This window comes from Protopterus annectens, chromosome 5.part0, assembly GCF_019279795.1.
Source record: "Protopterus annectens isolate FY-2018-M chromosome 5.part0, PAN1.0, whole genome shotgun sequence".
Lineage (NCBI taxonomy): Eukaryota > Metazoa > Chordata > Ceratodontiformes > Protopteridae > Protopterus > Protopterus annectens.
The window spans coordinates 1,785,228,453-1,785,246,542 of NC_056735.1; the positions used below are offsets into that span (position 1 = coordinate 1,785,228,453).

General features: G+C 41.8%; 1 protein-coding gene across 3 annotated transcripts in view; it reads right to left on the bottom strand.

Annotated features, from left to right (window-relative positions):
* Nucleotides 1-18,090, bottom strand: part of ESD (esterase D) — a 678,542-nt gene that overhangs the window by 646,700 nt on the left and 13,752 nt on the right. For 2 of the 3 annotated variants that reach the window (XM_044071586.1, XM_044071588.1), the window contains exon 2: nucleotides 8,146-8,203. The exons of the other annotated variant lie outside the window; for it this stretch is intronic. The gene's annotated coding sequence lies outside the window, so the exon portion shown is untranslated. The remainder of the gene's footprint in view (nucleotides 1-8,145; nucleotides 8,204-18,090) is intronic. 3 annotated transcript variants of the gene reach the window in all.

Genomic DNA, 18,090 nt, shown 5'->3' on the forward strand with positions numbered 1-18,090 from the left:
TGTTTTTAGACCTTTCTTCATCTCTTCTTCCCTGGGAGATTTTTTTTTTTGGTACTGCTTATGATTCCACCAAATAGTTACCAATTGCACAGTATCTTTGTAGACAGTTATAACATATATGTGAGTATTCACCATAGCATGTGATCTGGATGAAGATCTTCAACACTGAGTGTTATTACCCTCTTCCTTTCATTCTTAGTATGAATGACTTTTCCACTCACTTTTGTTGATAGACATTCTTTTGAGATAAACAAGTGCATGTTACAGGATTTAATTCTTGTTAGCATTGAAGGAAAACAAGATATCCTGCTATACTTACTGTCCATACTGTTATTTGCTGACATACCTTTAGTCAAAGATAGATATAAAATATGTTTGACAGCCTCTGACTGCTTGTTAGGAATCATCAAGGCTAAAGGGAAACTTTCAGAAATGTCAAAGGGGTATAATTAAATGGATGTCCGATGACAGATTCAGCAAGATGGATAAGATTTCTTTGCATAGCAAACTTCACTGCATCTCTCATTTCTCTTGCCCTTTCACAATGCAGACTAAATCTCAACTAACGGCTCTCCTCCAGTCCTTACACTCCAGCTTGATTCATCAACTTGTGTAGACATTCATTCATACATTTATGTTTAACATAAAACCTAAGCTACTTCTTTATTTTATTGTTTATTATTTATTTTCTAGTCAGGTGGGATGATCTAATGCTAGCTTTTTTTATCCAAGACAAAGATTCATAAGCAAAAAACATAATCCATTTAATAAGTAACTGAAAAATGAAACCCTATTGAAATGTCTGCACTCGAAATGCTGACTGCCAGAAAAAAAAATGGAAATTACAGGAGAAGAGCAAAGCTCAAAAATCACTCTTCTCTGTAAAACTTCTTTTTTTCATTTCACCATACCTCAGGGAAAAGGGAATATTCTGAGAAATACCATCTCAGACTTAGTATATATACAGTCTGATTTTTCAGCCATCCAGTCTCCACATTGCTGGACTTGCACTAGTGAGTCCCGAAATTTCAAATGGTTACCATCAAAAACACATCATGTTAATGTACATAGTAGTTTGCATAACAGATTTTCAGGCAGACAATCAGGAAGAGAACTATCATAGCACACAAGTGTATATGTCTGATGAGCAAATGACTTAGAGCTTACTAAATACTATAATGCATAGTAACACACAGGTTTAGCAAGTACACACTATTAAGGCTCACATAATTAGTAAAAGGAAAAAGGAAAAATGAAGGAACCAAACTACCCTCCCAAAGAATGAATGTGAGGCTAACATATATCAATCATAACAATCAGACGGGGAATCTATATTTACCTATTTAAGATAAATAAAAGGCAAGAACAAAACGACTCATGTCAGAAAACTCAGAAAGTAAGAAGGTCAAGGGAAAAGGGAAGAAGGAAAGGATAGGAGGATGACAAGTCTTCTAACACGAGAACAATACATGAATGTGAATGAAAGAGTGCAAAGGGGTGGGAGGGAAGGTAAGAATCAATATGAATTAAACATTGTCAGCAAAGAATAGTAAAGGGCAGATTTAAAACAGCTACAAGGCCTATGATTAATGACAGGATGTCCACTGTTGACTTATTACTGTTCTCTTGTTATGAGATGTTGAATCAGCTTTGTTCTGAAGAGGTTTGAAAGCACTTTATGTAGCAAAACTCATTACCAGGTTTATATCTTTCAGATCTAAGCAATTCATCTTTTCTCACTACTCCTCCCTTATTAGAGAAATTACATAGTATAATGCTACTTTGTATTGTACTTATCCAAGCACATCAACCAGCTGGTGAACCCACAGCTTTTCCTTACTAAGACAATCAAGGCCATGTCCACTTTTAGCTACCCTGATTGGCTTAAAGCACTCTCAGTCTTTTTTGTGTCCTACTGATTTTTAAGAGATAACTCTAGCTTAGTCTACTAAACCTTGAATGATCCAGTCTTATGCAACCTCCTTCACATATGCAAAATTAACAATACCCTAAAACTTCCATCACAAAATAAATAGGACCTACTGGCTTGATAGATATCTGTCACAGAGAATACCTCTTTTATGGAACAGATCCCCCTGGATATAAAGCATAGTAGTTCCCTGACCCTTTTTTAATTTCAACCTGGATGATTGGATGGGCACTCTTAAGCACACTCCTGATCTGGCCCTCAAACCCCCATGGAAAGGGGGCATAACTAGTTCAAGAGTAATTCATACAGTTGGGGGTCTGGTATTAATTCATGGCTTGGGAAATTCAATGTGGGATCATGTAGCTAGGCTATAAATGGTCCACTGGATCAATAACCTAGCATTAACCAATGAACCCATGAACCTATTAACTATGACTGTCAGCTTCTCTAATACATGAAACAAAGAGATCCCAGTTGGATGGCCCCACAGGGAAGAAGCAATGGTAGTTGCATTTTAGTATGGAGCTATGACATCCCACAATGATAGCATTTAAAATCAGTTTGATTTGGTAGTGCTCAGTTACAGTGTGTAGTCTATGAGACATAGGAGGACAAGAATTCAAAATGTTTATATGAAACTGGCCTGAGTATAGTTTATATGAAACTGGGCTGAGGATTTGGCCATCTCTTTCCTTGACAGGAGACCACCCTACACAGTATGAGTGATGTTTCCCCTGGATACAAAGACACATGAAGCTGTACATTTTATTAGACATAGAATGTAGGGCTTTTAAGGTAGCTGTTTAAGACTGAACAAGTGCAGGAGAGTCCATATTCCAAATGTGATATTAAAATCCTTTCCCAGTGGTATCCGTTACCCATAGGAATAATCAATGAAAACAGTTTCATCCTAGATTAAACTTATTATTTATCTTAACTTTAAGATGTTGTATATGAGCACTCAGAGAAAGGGGATTTCTAGGTACATGAAGCTATATTTCAAGTGAAAGTCTAGTGTGAAGAAGTACAGTCACTTAAAGTAACACTACACAATCTAGAGGATATGCCAAAAAGTATGGGTTTAGATTTATACTCTTAATATGAAGGTGTCAGGTTAGGAAAAAAAGCATGCAAGTACAACAAGATGGTTCTGACTTTCACTGGAAAAGCCAACGCAGGAGGGGTAGACTGCTATATAAGCATGTCATCCACATTCAGAATAGGTTGAATGTGCAGATTTCCAATGGGGAGGTAATTTATAAAAATAAAAAAAAAATGGTCTCAAAATGTATCACTGGAGAACTTCATCAGTGATAAGAACAGGGTGATGTGGCAGACACCATTATTTTTCACTCTGAAGTCACTGTTTGACAGATAGAGAACCACTGACAGGACTTGTAGCCTAGCAATAACCATGTCAGTTCAGAAAGGAGGGAGAGGATGATTAATTGAATCAAATGATTAGGAAAGGTCTATGAAGATGGTAAGGATATTAGCTGTAACAAACCAGAAGGTCATGTGTATACTGTCTCATTGTGTGAGGCCGTGCTTATATTATAGGTCATACTTAGCAACACTGTCTTACATTCTAGCTACACTTGAGAGAATTGAGGTAGGCCTGAGAAGACAGGTGCTTTGACACAGATTATTACTGCTTCTTTCTGTACACCATGCACCATATCATGGCTGAAAGAGAGTTCAAACACATTTGGGAAAGGCTTGGGTATGTCCTCTGCAAATAACTTAATGGATCAAGATGACATTCATACCTGTCTTATTGTCTTCAGATATAGAAGCAGATTTATGAATTCCTGAACTGAGACCTACCTAAGGTGAAAGTGCAGCATTTTATGGTTCAGCAGGTAGTTCAACAGTTCAACCATTTAGGAAGGAGGAGGGATGAGAAGGGTAGGACCTGAATTCTATTTCTGAAAGCACTGGCTGCTTTGAAAGGGTAAGATACTACCTCTTCATTTTGGAAAAAGTAATCAGGGCTGATTGTTATGCTCCTGATGGTAGTTCATCCAACTTTTAAATAGGCTGAGTTCTGGCATGTATTCTTTCATCTTTGGAGAGCAAGAATGCATTTCTGCCCTGTGTATCAACAGAAATATTGTATTTCATTCAAACATTCTCTTAGGTGAGGAAGCTGTTTTTTCTATGGTAGTAAACCTGGCTTTGTCTTCCCTGTCTTTGCACTCTGGTCCAGGTGATGAAGTATTCATCTATTTTTTTTTCATCCAAACCCCAGTTTTTCTCCTCAAGGTATTCCTCCCCACTCAATAAGCCTGTTCACCTTCTGTCTGAGGGCTCTGCTTATGGATTATACACTTACATACAGTGGATGTGTGGGCTGGGCAATAGGAGTCCTACCACAATCCACAGGGTTTGAGGATTTTTTTTTACTTATGTCCCTCCCCCTACATGCCTAGCACTATTTATGACTGACTGATCATAAGGAAACTACAGCATGTTCCACCCCTGGGACCTAAGGGGCATACACTGACTGTTTTTTCCACCCCTCTAGCCTGATGTCCAGCTTCCCTGAGCACTAGCTTCTACTAGCGCTCAGCTGGAGAAAGATGAAAGCAAGATCTCTCCCCCAGGATAGTAATAACCCATCCTCCATTCCAACTCCATCAAATGCCTGAGCTGCTAATCGAACTTGGGTCATAGTCAGAACTTTATCCCTCTACACCACAGGAGCAGCTGATGAAGTATGCATCTTCTGGATTCCTGAGAATTTTGCTCCCAAGAAGATGATTGCACCAGGGAAGATCTTTAGTTCTAACAGTCTATCCCAGCTATTTCCCAGCTTCAATCGTATTCCTGTTTCTCATATTCCGGTCTAGTGTTGACAATACTAGGGGCAAGTCTGTTTTTAAAATCACTACAAGAAAAGAACAGAGCTATGGCCACTAACACTGCATAAGGCAGTGGAGTGGTGAACTCTGTCCTACCTGTTTGTTATGACAGGTGTAGTAGGAGTTAGCTTCCTCTCAGGTTATTAGTCCTAGTTGTTTGAGTGGTAATTTTTTAAATTGCTGTCTATTAAGGATAATGTTTATGCCTTCATGGTCTTCCTCTAGGCAGCTGACATTAAAGTCACCAAATTGCAGTGTATTAATTTACTGCTCGGAAATAGGTTTATTTACTTTTGTGTGTTTCTGAATTTCCTTTTAATGGAAAGGGAAGGAAGCTATATCCCGGAAGTGGACAGCATAATAGTATTTCTTAGTTTTATCGCTGTAACAGTCCACTATAGACTGCATTCATCACAGCAAGACAAGGCAGCAGCTAGGAAGCAAGGGAGGTGGTTGTAGAATAAGTATCATAACCTCATCTCTATTGTGCCTGATACAAATTAATTGAGGTAAACAGAGTATGTCTCAGTTATTGCAGTGCTACTGAGTAGTACACAGCAAACAGCAATACTGTCATTTAAAGTATTTGTAAGATTGCTGTGTTCGGAAATCCATTTATGAATTCTGGATGCTTACGATATGTATTACAAGGAAGCAGCTGATAAGAAGAAACATTATTGCAGGTGCATATATTAGAATGCAGCTTTAAGGGCATGTCAGAATACAGAAGTGGTAGGAGATAAATTAAGGCTGGATGCCATCTCTTAGCATAAATGTGGCTTTAATAATGAGAAATAAACATCACAACAACCCAGATAGCAAACTTTGTAAAACAGATCATAAACCCTAGGCATCTTCTTTCAGCAGGGGAAGAATAAGCTGCAGTGGAAAGTGGGTGCTGCACAAGTGTGTGTGTGTGTGTGTGTGTGTGTGTGTGTGTGGGGGGGGTGGTTATAGAGAAACAGTAAACTGAAAGAGTTGTTATTGACATAATGAAATGTTTGTGGGCAGTGGAGACTGCTGACTTCAAAGTAATGGGGGTGCTGCATGAAGCAACTTAATGGATGAGGCTGCAGGAAGCAAATTAATAGGTGGGGATAACTGTATGGAGCTGTGCTATATTACATGGCAGAAACTTTGAGCATATTCACAGTCTAATGCATGTAACTGATCATTTGCTACTGTACATGTTATATAGTTTTCCAGAAGTAGCTCTTCAGTATTCATGCTAGAGCTAGTCTGTAAAAAGATTTAATCTTTTAGACATACAAAGTAGTTGAATACGTTCCACTCTTACAGCAGGAGACTCTACTTTTAAATTCAAAAGTAGTTGTCCTTGATAGCAGAAAACAGATTACTCAAGTACACAGGTGATGTGAGCACATGTTTTCTTCTATCATGAAAGCAAGTTTCTCAAAATAAAAATGCATGAAAATTAAGAAAGGGGGTCATTCCAACTCTGAGAAACAGTGATCATTCTTTGTCTGAGACAGTAAGATCTCTTTGTCACAATATACTATAAATTAATGCAATTTGAGATTACACACATTGCTACAACATGTAGTTACAGGTGAACCTGGAGATTTACATGTGTGGTATGCTGGAAATGGTCACTGTCCTATTTTTCAGTTGCATTCAAAGATGCTATAAATTGTAGAGCATACTCAAAGAAGTACCATTTCATAATCAAATAGGAAAAATGAAGTTTTTACTTTATGCACCAGTAGCCTTCCCATGTGTCTATAATCATAGTATAGTATCTTACTACGTTAAGCCTAATGTGGTTACATGGGTCCATGCACCTGTGCCCCTCAGCTAGAGTATGAATACATATTTGTTAGGCTCATACTCACTTGTTTCTTGTGGGTGGAACTATAGCCTCAGGCTTTAACCTCTGGTGGCACTGCTTTGTGGGATCAAATGAACTTCTTGGAATAGGTGAGCCAACAATGACTAGCCACTGCCATCCCTCCCTCCTAACTCCTTCAGCTTGTCTGGATGTTTAAACTCATACAGCCAAATCCAAGGTCACAAGCAAGCACACACCTGAGCACAGGTGTATTAAATAAACAGAAGAATGAGGACAGCCTGAGGGCAAGCAGGCAGGAGCAATGTCAGTAATTTAACTAGGGGAGGTATTAACCTGTGAGATGGCCTAGAGTTAAGGGCAGGCTATTAGGCAGGTACACGATGAAACATAAATGTCACTATGATGTCACTACCTGCTACTGTAGTAAAAATTATGTGCAGGTATCTGGTGTATACCCTTCAGGAAACAATTATTCCCCAGTAACCTAAGAAAAGGGTGTGGACTGCAGAGATTGAGGTGCCTCGTTTTGTATGTCTGGGAGAGTGATAGGTGCCATTGCATGCCGGAAAAGAAGGGAGGGGTAATGGACAAGCACTCTGTTAGAAAAACAAAGAACAATCAACTGAATGCTTAGAAATAAACTTAACTGTGGCTAATACCATGATCCCTGATGCTTGTCACCATTTAAAAAAGGATCATCCAAAAAATGTTGTCCCATCAGTTATTTTGGATCTCTTAATGCAACATTGCCTAGGTTGCCTAGGCTAACTGCTAGCTGATGTATTTTTCTCACAATTTACTGATGTAAGCCTAGTCTTGTTTGGACCAATTACACGTTTATATCTTAATGATGTAATATTATTACTGTTTGAAGCCATTCTTGCTCAGGTCATGCCTGAAAACAGTTTTATACTAGTATGTTTACCCATTTATAGATGTAAAGATAAATAATGCATACACTAAGTAAGATAAGTAACAGAGTGACATTGGATGATAAAATACATTCACAATTCTATAAAACTAGGACTTAAAGATAAATAAATAAATACATTAATTTGCATAAGTAACAGATTGCAACTGGTTGATAAAAATACATTCACAACTCTACAAAACAGGGAGTTAACTGAAGCTCTATTTTTCTGTAAAAGCATAGAACCACTTATTCAGTAATGGGTGGGTGATACCTTCTGTGTTTCTACTTCTTTGACTAATGCATTTTTGCCACAAAACCTGAATTAGTGCTTTACAATGAGAAAAAATACTTAACAATGCATGGAAGCATAGATCTAACTGAACTGTCTTGTTACCTTTACCTGAACTATTGACAGCAACATGAATAAGATGCATGCGTGGTAGGGTCACTAACCGGTCGCTTGTGAGTTGCTATCAAGAAAGAGAAGGGAGAAGAAAGGGGAGGAAGGTGTAGGGACTGACCTGGGTAGAAATAATTCTAAAGTTTTACTTAACAGTTTTCTGTAGGGTACCTGTGAATGTATACAACAATAATTCACTCATTCATGCTTTCATTTTTGGATACTCACCTTACTTTACCTGACAGGTTGAAATGTGTGATGTATATACTTCAGATGATGCCAATAACTAGATAATAGCAAAGTAAAAATTAGATATTCTTAATTAACAGTTTTAACAATCACTTTGTTAACCTTTGCAAAGGTGTGTATACATAACATTGATACAAACAATGCCCATCTTCTAACTTACATATAGTACTGAACAATCAAACTCAGAATCATATAAAAGTATGACACATAGTTGGAACATTTAAAGATGAGATCTAATTGTTTGTATGCCTATTTTCTTTTAATTTGATCATCCATAAAACTACAGGAAAACATTTTAAATCCTTTACGTTTCAGACATCAATGGATTGTTACACTGCTGTCCACCAGCTATCTTTCTGTGAATCGTGTTCATTCAGAGGTGAAACCTGGAGGAGACAAAACCTAGTACCATAAACTGCAGGGATAGTAGACTTTGCATGTAATTTCCTTACATACATCTCAACTGTCAAGATTTTTGCCTCATATTTTTGGTCCATTTTTCACAAAGTTGTGGTTTTCTGGCAAATCATTGGCAAGTCATTAAAGACTGAAGTCAGAAAATAATGACAGACATTTGAATTTCAGACTTCATGCCCTTCAGAAAATTCATGCTAATGCAAAACCTGCTATTCTATCAACATTCTAAGTTTGTAAAAGCAATGTTTAAAAATTGTCCCTATTTTTGGACCTCTGTCCCCCCATTATTTATGGCTTTGTCCAGATTTCTTGGTCTAGGACGTTCATAGGTTCATAGGTTCATACTAGGCTATCTGCCCTAGGGCATTTATAAGCCTAGCCAGAGTGTGTTTGGCTTTCGCCACCCATTTTGAATTAATTTTGCTATGCCCTTTTTTGAGGTTAGTATACTGTGCCTCTGTCTAACAGTGACACAGAAGTGATACCGGGGTAAACCTACGATCTCCCATCCACTCATCAAGATTCCTCTTGAAGAGAGTCAATGAGGGACTCTGCCTAACCTGGACTGGGATTTTATTCCAGAGTGAAGGGAGCCTCTGGGTTATGAATCTGTCCCTCCAGCATGTCCTATTTATTTCAGGGATGAGGTTCAAGTCTCTCGAGCGCGTAGCTCGATGGGATTTGGATTTTCTGAGGTGCAGCATGTCCATTAATTCTGGGTTTGACATGGCTTTATACGTCAGGCACAGATCGCCTCTGAGCAGGCGGTATGCCACTGAGTAGAGCTGGAGTTTCTTTAACCGGGCAGCATATGGCATCTGTTTGAGCCCTTTGATCCTCTTGGTGAGGTAGTTTTGGGGTCTTTCCAGTTGCTGCAGGTGTCTGGTAAGGTACATCCCAAAAGGAGCATTGTACTCAATTATGGGCCTGATGAGGGATGAGTAAAGAGGCACGATGACCTCCCCTGATCTAGATGTGAATCCCTTCATGATTAGGTGTGCTATATAAAATGTTTTTCTAACCACTTTGGCCACGTGGTTTTCAAATGAGAGATTGCTATCAACTTGGGTCCCCAGGTCCCTAATTACTTCTTCCAGATTAATGGATTACCACCTATGTGGTAATTTTTGGGCACTTTGTTTTTGCTAAAGGGGATGACTATACACTTTTTGGCGTTTAGCTTGAGGCCATGGCTCTGGCACCAGTTGTCTGTTTCTATGAGGCCCTTTTGTAGGATGCTTGTGTCAGCTGGAGAGTCGATTATGGCGCCTAGTTTGCAGTCATCTGTGAACTTGGTCAGCCACAGTCCTTCCGTGTTGGCCTGTACCTCCGAGAAATATATACCAAACAAGAGAGGTCCCAGGACTGAGCCTTGTGGGACGCCACTTGTAACTGGTTTGGAGTCTGACATGGCTCCAGCAATTCTAATCATGTGGGTTCTGTGCTTGAGCCAGTTTGCAACCCATCTAGTGACATAGGGGTTTATATTTAAGCTGGTGAGCTTATCTATAATTCCCGAGTGGGGTATTGCATCAAAGACTTTTGCGAGGTCCAGGTAGGCTGTGTGGACAACCTTCCCCTCGTCAATGGCCTTGGTGACTGTTTCAAAGAAATCAACCAGGTTTAAGAGGCAGGATCTGCTCTTAACAAAGCCAAACTGGGTAGGATCCAGTGTCTGTAGGTCCCCAATATCTTTGTTTATGAGGTCCATGATGATCCTTTCCATGGCTTTGCAGACCAAGCTAGTCAGGCTTATGGGGCGATAGTTTCCAGGATCCGTTGAGGCACCACCTTTGTGGAGAGGGACCACTGTTGCTGTACGCCACTCTTTGAGTACATATCCTGTAGTAAGGCTGAGATTGAGCAGTAGTTTTATATTTGGGTTTAGCTCATAGGTTCATAGGTTCATAGGTTCATACTAGGCTATCTGCCCGAGGGCATTTACAAGCCTAGCCCATCGTTTTGTGGCTTACGCCACCCCTTTAGTATGGGGAACTATACCCATTATTTTGCTGTGCCTCTGTCGAGCAGTGACACTGAGGTAATCCCTGGGGTATATCTGCGATCTCCCATCCATTGGTCAAGATTTCTCTTGAACAAGGCCAGCGAGGTGCTCTGCCTCACATGTACCGGGATTTTGTTCCACAGCATAGGGAGTCTTTGGGTGATGAATCTATCCCTCCAGCACGTCCTATTAATAGCCGTGTCAAGGTTTAAGTCTCCTGCCCTTGTGGCTCTGATGGATATAGATTTTTTGAGGTGAAGCATATTCATCAAATCTGGGTTTGACATGGCCTTGTATGTTAGGCAAAGGTCACCTCTGAGCAGCGGTAGCGACTGAATAGAGCTGGAGTTCTTTCAGTCGGGCAGCATAGGACAGATTTTTGAGACCCTTTATCCTTTTGGTGAGGAACTTTTGTGGCCTCTCCAGCTGCTGCAAGTGTCGGGTCAGATACATTCCGAATGGGGCATTGTACTCAATCATTGGTCTGATGAGTGATGAGTAAAGGGAGACTATGACCTCCCTTGATCTAGATGAGAATCCCTTCATGATAAGGTGGGCAATGTAGAAGGTCTTCCTAACTACTTTAGCTACATGGGTGTCGAATGACAGACTACTATCAACCTGGGTCCCCAGGTCCCTGATAACTTCTTCTGTGCTCAGTGGATTGCCACCTATTTGGTAGCTAGGGTAACCTTGTTTTTCCCGAAGGGTATGACTATGCATTTTTGGCATTTAACTTTAGGCCGTGGCTCTGGCACCAGTCATCCGCTTCTGTGAGACCCTTCTGAAGGATATCTGTGTCAGATGTGTTTTCTACTATGGCGCCCAGTTTGCAGTCATCTGCAAACTTTGTCAGCCATAACCCTCCTGTGTTTGCTTGTACTTCGGAAAAGTAGATGCCAAACAAGAGTGGGCCCAGGACTGAGCCCTGTGGGACACCACTTGTGACAGGCTTTGAGTCTGACATGGCGCCAGCAGCTCTGACCCTGTGGGTTCTGTCACTCAGCCAGTTTGCAACCCATCTTGTGATGTATGGGTTGACATTTAAGCTGATGAGTTTTTCAATGATACCCGAATGGGGTATTGTATCGAAGGCCTTAGCCAGATCGAGGTAGGCTGTATGGACTGCCTTTCCCTCATCAATGGCTTTGGTGACTGTTTCAAAAAGTCAACCAAGTTTAAAAGGCATGATCTGCCTTTGACAAAGCCAAACTGGGTTGGATCCAAAGTCTGCAAATTCCTATGTCTTTATTTATGAGGTCCATTATGATCCTCTCCATGGCTTTGCAGATAAGGCTTGTCAAGCTAATGGGCCGGTAATTTCCAGGGTCGGTGGAGGCACCGCCTTTGTGAAGTGGTACCACAGTTGCAGTGCGCCACTCCTGGGTACGTATCCAGAGGTAAGACTTTGATTAAACAGCTGTCCTAGCTGTGGGTTTAATTCCTCATTGAGTTCATGGAGCACACAGCCGGGGACACCATCAGGTCCCATGGATGCTGTGTTTTTGCTTTGGAGAGAGCAGTTCTCACTTGGGCGCTGGAGATGTTTGGGGGCTGCAATCGTTTGGTATAGATATCTCTCCTTTGGGGAGGGGAGAAGTTTGCACTGAACCTGTCAGCCAGTATGTTGGCAATGTCTGTAGGATCAGTAATCTTCACATCATTTTGAACTAGCTCTGAGCATATCTGGGAGTTTCCTCCCAGGTTTCTAACATAGCTAAAGAAGGCCTTATGATTGTCTTTTGAGTCTTTAGCTATTTTTCTCTCGAAATTTGCTTTGGATGATTTTATGAGAGCTCTTAGTTTTTACTTATAGTGATCAAGGGTGTCTTACCTTTTAAGGATTTTGCTCTATCTTGTAGTAGCTTCCTCCTTTTGTTGTAGAGTTTGTTTATGGCTAGGGTCCACCAGACTGGACGCTTGCCTTTGGTACAAAGAGTCTTTGTTTTGCTTGGGATTGCCTTATCCATGCAGTCCTGCAGGTGCTGGTAGAAGGCATTTGTAAGTGATTCAGCGGCTTGAGTACTGTTTTCCGCCGGCTCCGGGGCCTTAAAGGAGACCACACTAGTCTTTAGAAGTGTGAAGTCGGCTTTTGAGAAGTTCTTTACTGTGGTCTTTTTTATTTCAGGTGGGGTGGGATGAGGACCTCCAGCGAGATTAGTTTGTGGTCTGATCTCACCAGTGAGGGGTACACCTCCGGTGTTGAACATTGTGCTCCCATGTTCGTGATGATGAGATCAAGTATGTTATCTCCTCTTGTGGGGATGGTGACTAGTTGTTCCATGGCATTTGAGTTTATGAATTCCAGGAACTTTTGGGCTAGGGTGTTTGGGCTTGAGTAGTGTTCCCAGTCTATATTAGGGTAATTGAAGTCACCTAGTATGATGGTGTTTGGTGATACATTTATCCCCTCTAGTGTTTTCAGGAAGGCCATGTGAGGTTCCTGAGTTTGTGAGGGTGACCTGTAACATGCTACAATTTGCAGAGCAGTCTTGCCTATGGTTAATTGCACCTGGATGGTCTCAGATGCATCGTGCGTTGCCACCAGTCTTGAGGTGTGGGTGTCCTTGATGAATATGGATACCCCCCCTCCTTTCTTGGTATTGTCCAGATTTTGGGGCCAGAACGCATGATATGAGGTAAAACCTGATAGCGCTGGGATGCTCTCAGGAGCCTTGAACCAGGTTTCTGTCACAGCACAGACATCAATGTTCTCCATACTGAGAAGGGCCTCGAGTGCGTGCATTTTGAGATTTAGACTTCTGGCATTGAGCAGCATTACCCTTAGTTTTTTTCCTTTTTTGTGTTCTAGGGTGGTAGGTTTAGAATTTGAGCCTTGCCTAAAAAGGCACTATGGGGTGGCAAGAGCCTTTGCCAATATCCGGAATCCCAGGGTGACAGGTGCAAGCCGTCCCTTGCGGCAGCGTGGCTTGTCCAGCATGTCATCCCAGGCAGACAGACACTGGATCCCCTTTGAATGACACCAGTGTTTAAGCCAATTGTTAAAGCTGATCATCTTATCTCTGTATTGTGGCATCATTCTTGGTGAAGGTAGGATACTGCTCAAGGTCAGGGTCATACCTGTCTGGGCTACATAATCAGAGAGCTCCTCAATGTCTCTTTTCATGTAGTCCAAGGAGGTACATCTCAGGTCATTTACACCAGCGTGGACAATGACTGAATCATATTTGTACCTGCTGTTGAGAGACCTGAGTGCTTGCGTTATGTGGCGGATTCTAGCGCCCGACAGGCAGCTTACTGTGACCTTCTCCTTACTCAGTCTGGTGAGCGGGACGTCAGTGTGTCTGACTATGGAGTCACCAATGACTAGTGTGTCTGGCATTGTGTTTGGCCTTAAGGGCTGTGACTGTTTGACACTCTGACTGTGAGGTCTATGTGTTGCAGGTGTTGTGTTCTGAGGTGGTGGTTGTTTGGGTGTCTGCTTTGGTGGCCTCTGCTGTTTTGGTAGATTTTTGATCAGAGCCTCCGAGTATGTCTTTGTGTGTTTATGTGTATGATTTGAGGTTGTAATGGTAATATGTGAGACTGGGTCTATAGTGTGTGTGGTAACCTTCTCCTCCTGACTGGTCTTTCCAGTCCTATGTTGAGAGAGCTCAGCCTCCAGTTTGGCCGTATAGTTGCATCTCTCGCATGTATTTGTGTTTTGTGGGAGGAGGAGAGGGTTGTCTGTGTACATGAGGCAATTGTAACATTGCCTCAATATTCCCAGGTTCACCAGCTGAGCAGGAGAGGACACTAGCAACTGATCCCTCGACATGCTAGAAGGAATAGACAAAAAACTTTAAAAAGATTCCGGGGACGTGGGTGACCGAGAAATGGGGGTTGCCTTTTGGGGTACTATCTATGACAAGAGTGCCGTATCAAGGTAATAAGTACTGTAGGAGCAAGTGCTACGTTTAACAGATAGAGAATAGTCTACTTGGAGTCAAGTAGAGATGATCTTTTAATTATAGGATACGCTGATTAGATCAGTAGTATAGTTCGAGGAAGGTAGTTTTAAGGGAAAATTTGAAGAGTGGACTTTAGGTAGCCCGAATAGTTTAAACCTGCTTAACCCAACTCCCTAGTGTGCAACAGTAGCAACTAAATCGCTAAAGCGTGCTTTATAGCAGGGGCTGGAAAAGACAGGAAATGACCCAAATTGGCCAACAAACCACAAGTCACTGCCCTAAACCACTCCTCTGAGGACAAATGAAGGAGTTATGGAAATGACCCCTAGTGGCCAATAAAACTACAGTTTCAAGTCAGTAACCACCTCTCCGGGGGGCAGGGAAGCTGCTCAATGTTAGTCACTGCCACTGATGAACACAGAGACCCTCCTTCAGCCCAAGCAAAAATGGCCTCACAGAAACTTTCAAACAGTTCAGGAACAGCAAGCCTGTAACTGAACTTTTTTAACTCTCAGAAAAGTGGGAAAAAGCAAGATTTTTTTTTGTTTTGTTTTTACAGAGATAGCAGAGGTTCACAAGTAATATCAAGTTATAACAGTGCAGTAAATGACCCCACACAAGAGTGCTAGGTCAAGGACAGAAAATATGCAAGTTTTAAGAAAAAAACTATTTAAAATTAAGTGCAAACAGGAAATTCAGCAAACAGCTTTTGGTTGTGCTCTAAATACAGCTACTAATAAAGAAATCAAGTTTAACAAGCCAGAAAATGCTCAAGCTAGGCAGCTATGCAGAAAAACTTAGCAAATAAACAGAGAAAAAATACTTAAAATCTCAAAAGTGGCCCCTTCTTCTCTCAGCGTTTTTTCCTCTTGGAGGGTGCTTCACCAACAGCCAACAAGCCTGAAAAGACGCTCAAACCACGAGGCAACTAGGTTTTAAGAGAGGAAGATGAAGGAGTTATGGAAATGACCCTAGTGGCCAATAAAACTACAGTTTCAAGTCAGTAACCACCTCTCCGGGGCAGGAAGCTGCTCAATGTTAGTCACTGCCACTGATAAACACAGAGACCCTCCTTCAGCCCAAGCAAAAATGGCCTCACAGAAACTTTCAAACAGTTCAGGAACAGCAAGCCTGTAACTGAACTTTTTTAACTCTCAGAAAAGTGGGAAAAAAGCAAGATTTTTTTTGTTTTTGTTTTTTACAGAGATAGCAGAGGTTCACAAGTAATATCAAGTTATAACAGTGCAGTAAATGACCCCACACAAGAGTGCTAGGTCAAGGACAGAAAATATGCAAGTTTTAAGAAAAAAACGATTTAAAATTAAGTGCTCTTCTTGGAGTTCATGTAGGACGCAGCCCGGGACACCGTCTGGTCCCATTGATGCTGTGTTTTTTGCTTTGGAGAGGGCGGCTCTTACCTGAGCATTTGAGATGTCAGGGGGGCAGCACTCTACTGGGATAGATATTTGCCCTTTTGTTGGGGGGGGGAGACGTTTGCGCTGAACCTGTCAGCTAGGATGTTGGCAATGTCTGTGGGTTCGGTGTATTTTTTGTCATTTTTGACTAATTCTGAGCATATCTGGGAATTCCCACCCAGGTTCCTAACATAACTAAAGAAAGCCTTGTGATTATCCTTAGTGTCCTGTGCAATTTTTCTCTTGAAGCTGGCCTTAGACGATTTTATGAGTGCCCGTAGTTGTTTGCTAATACTGATCAGAAATGCCTTCCCTTTTTGGGATTTTGCTCTGTCATGTAGTAGCTTCCTCCTTCTATTGTATAGTTCGTTTATGGCTGGGTCCACCAGACAGGACGCCTGCCTTTGGAGGATTGGGTCTTGGTTTTATTTGGGATTGCATGATCTATGCATTCCTGAAGGTGTTCATAGAATGTGTTTATAAAGGATTCTGCGGTCTGGGCCATATTTTCCACAGGCACGGGGGCTTTGAAGGATTCCACCTCGGTTTTGAGGAGTGTGAAATTTGCTTTAGAGAAGTTTTTCACTGTGGTTTTCTGGGCAGGTGGTGGGGTCGGGATGCGAATATCCAGTGAGATTAGTTTATGGTCTGATCTTACCAGTGAGGGATACACTTCTGGTCTGGAGCATAGAGCCCCCACGTTGGTGATGATCAGATCCAGTATGTTTTCCCCTCTTGTGGGAGTGGTAACAAGTTGTTCCGTAGCATTTGAGTTTATAAATTCTAGGAACCTTTGGGCTAGGGTGTTGGAGCTAGAGTAATGCTCCCAGTCTATGTTTGGGTAGTTGAAGTTGCCCAATATAATGGTGTTTGGAGAGACCTTCATATTTTCCAGTGTTCTCAGGAAGGCCGAGTGGGGTTCCTCAGTTTGGGAGGGTGGTCTGTAGCAGGCTATAAACTGGAAGGCAGTTTTACCCACTGTTAGTTGCACATGGATAGTCTCTGATGCTTCATGCTGTGCCACCAACCTGGGGGTGTGGGTATCTTTGACGAATATTGATACTCCCCCTCCTTTTGTGGTTTGGTCCAAGTTTTGGGGCCGAAAAGCATGGTATGAGGTATAACCTGGTAGTGCTGGGGTGCTCTCAGGAGCCTTGAACCAGGTTTCTGTTACTGCACAGATATCAATGTTCTCCATGCTAAGAAGAGTTTCGAGTGTGTGCATCTTGAGGTTTAGACTTCTGGCATTGAGTAGCATTACTCTTAGTTTCTTATCCTTTGTGATACCTATGAAGGTGGGTTTGTATTTTGAGCCTTGTCTAAAAAAGGCACTATGGGGGTAGCAAGAGCCTTTACCAATATCCGAAAGCCCAGGGGTGACAGGTGCAAGCCGTCCCTAGCGAAGCATCATGGCTTGTCGAGCATGCCATCCCAGGCTGACAGGCATTGGATCCCCTTTGAATGACACAAATACTTAAGCCAATTGTTGAAATTGATCATCTTGTCTTCATATTGTGGCATCATTCTTGGTGAGGGTAAGATGCTACTCAAGGTCAGGGTCATACTGGCCTGGGCTACATGCTCACAGAGCTCCTCTATGTCTCTTTTCATGTAGTCCAGGGAGGTACGTCTCAGGTCATTCACACCAGCATGGACAATGACTGAGTCATATTTGTACTTGCCTTGGAGTAACCTGAGTGCTTGTGTTATGTGGCGTATCCTAGCGCCTGACAGGCAGCTCACCGTGACCTTCTCCTTGTTCAGCCTGGTGAGCGGGACGTCAGTGTGCCTGACGATAGTCACCTATTACAAGTGTATCAGGTGTGTTGTTTAGCCTTAAGGGCTGTGACTGTTCAGCACACTGGCTTTGTGAGCTATGTGTTGCACGTGTTTTGTTTTGGGGTAGCGGTTGCTTGGGTGTCTGCTTTGGAGGTCTCTGCTGCTTAGGCAGATTTTTATTTAGAGCCTCCAAGTATGTTTTTTTGTGTTTATGTGTTTGGTTTGCTGTCGTGGTAGGTCTATGTGAGACTGGAATTGTAGTGAGTGTGGTTTCCTTTTCCTCCTGACTGGTTACGCCAGTACTGAGTTGAGAGAGGTATTTTTCCCTATCATTATAATTTCCCCATTTCTAATGGCAGTAGATGATCCAGAGGCCTAAGGTGTACTGCACACATTT